The sequence below is a fragment of the Mastigoproctus giganteus genome, chromosome 11, assembly GCF_048544385.1.
Source record: "Mastigoproctus giganteus isolate SK-2022 chromosome 11, ASM4854438v1, whole genome shotgun sequence".
Taxonomy (NCBI): domain Eukaryota; kingdom Metazoa; phylum Arthropoda; class Arachnida; order Uropygi; family Thelyphonidae; genus Mastigoproctus; species Mastigoproctus giganteus.
Genome location: NC_143585.1, coordinates 19,420,316 through 19,422,248, shown reverse-complemented (window position 1 = coordinate 19,422,248; position 1,933 = coordinate 19,420,316). Strand labels below are relative to the sequence as shown.

Sequence of the window (1,933 nt, the reverse complement as noted above, 5' to 3'; positions counted from 1 at the left end):
TGAACCCTCAGGAATACAAGAATCAGTGGATTAGCGAGAACAAAGACAGACGTCTACGATGAAGTGGAGTTAGCCGTAACAGAGAAACCTGGATGCCCGATAACGGAATAGTTGGAAAATCATAGGAAAGAAGTTTATTTATGCAAAACAAGAATGAAAACCTTTGAGATGTAAAGAGAAACTACTAGAGTTTCTCCAAACAATTTCATTAAATTTGTCCATAGATTTGTAACGTAAAACCAAATATCACCAAAGGATCGACACTCAGGAATTCTTCTGGTGATCATTGAACAGATGGGAGGTTTGAGGATAGTTTAAGATTTATTGCTTAATTGATTTCTCTATTATTTTCGATAGAATAGAAGCAAGTAGGGGCAAATTCAGGAGCACAGAGTAGGAGCAAGTTCCTGGGCACAGATTATGAAAATAAGAAATACCACCAGGATTTGGGACATTCATAGAATTCAGATTATCAAAATTCGTCTTACCTCCTTTTAACCTAAGAACAGAGGAAGAATTGAATAGAGTGTACGGAGAATTGTAGGAGGTGGTTCACCGGTTCATTAATACACGAGCTAGAAGAAAAATAGGAAGCTTACACCTCAGCTTTTTTCTCGGTTGAATTGACAATAGAACCAGTTGGTTTTAACAGAGGTCGGAAAAGAGATGACTTAAAGCTGTGGCCAATTTCTTTGGCAAGAAGCCAGTATGGTCGACTACCACTCGCACAAGAAGCAAATTTTCTACTCTTTGCCTAGTTATTACAGATTAATAACAGCTTTACAATTGTTTCGTGCTTTGGTGTAGGCAGAAAATGCACCTGGAGATTCAGATACAAGCCAATTATGATATTCAACATTCTTTTCTTGAATAGCCTTAGCACATTTATTGGGAAACAATGGTTTAGGCTAAGGGCGAGATTTTAAGGTAGAGTGTGGAATACAGGATTCCATTCGTACTAGAATATGTGTTGTATTTTATGTAAGGCGGCTCCTAAACGTTAGATCCTATCCGCCATGGTTCTCTGTGTTGTTATACAAAACTCTATACAACGGCCAGAAATGAATGTACTTCTATCAGTGAGTGTGTTCTTTAGTAGTTTCTGTCCGCTTAGCTATCAGGAGGCAACGATTACCAGGAAGGCTACCTCCCAGTAACCGTCCACGCCCTGTGGAGACGGAACAAACTATATTTCCACTGAATTAAGTGTATTATTTTCAGCCTTCATCGCAAGAAAAACAAGTCGTATATTGCAGATATTTTCTATAATCATGTACGGTGGTAAAGACTACAAATAATTGAGGATACCGTAAAGGTTCAGGGAAATTACTGTTTTGTATGTGGGGAAAGGTTAATATAATTATTACTGTTATTGTTATTAGCCATATGGTGCAAGGAAGCCTGAGGCTTATGCTGCACCAGGCAAAAAAAAAAAAAAAAAAAAATTCCCTATTACCCTGAGAGAGAGAATAGAAAGGAATCACCAAGAAAGAGAAGAATGATGATATCCAGCTCAGAATCCTGGGTGTGCCAAGCCCAGATGTGAGCCCCTGGGGGTAAAAGTTTCAAACTTATCGTCCGCGGCAGGACTCGAACCTGCAATCTTCTGATCCGAAGTCAGACGCCTTATCCATTAGGCCACGCGGACAACGTAGAGATCCGCCTTTATCTGTAATATTGGTCGAAGAACTCCTGCACATACTGCAAGAGTTCTTGTTTATTACGGCAATAGAACATATTAGCAAGACGTTCCGAGTGCAGAAATGTTTAAAATTAGACGGTATATAACGGCAGGGAAGCGAGCTAAAATAACTTTAAGGGTTTTGTCAGGATACATAACTAAGTCGTACTTGTTTATACAGTAATGACAAAAGTGTCGTCAATAAAATTAGTGAATTCGAACTGCTGGTTAGGACAAATGACGCACACATAG

General features: G+C 39.0%; 1 non-coding gene across 1 annotated transcript; it reads right to left on the bottom strand.

Annotated features, from left to right (window-relative positions):
• Positions 1-1,575: 1,575 nt before the first annotated feature.
• On the bottom strand, positions 1,576-1,648 carry TRNAR-UCG (transfer RNA arginine (anticodon UCG)). The gene has a single exon. It is a non-coding gene; the product is annotated as a tRNA-Arg (tRNA).
• Positions 1,649-1,933: the final 285 nt, after the last annotated feature.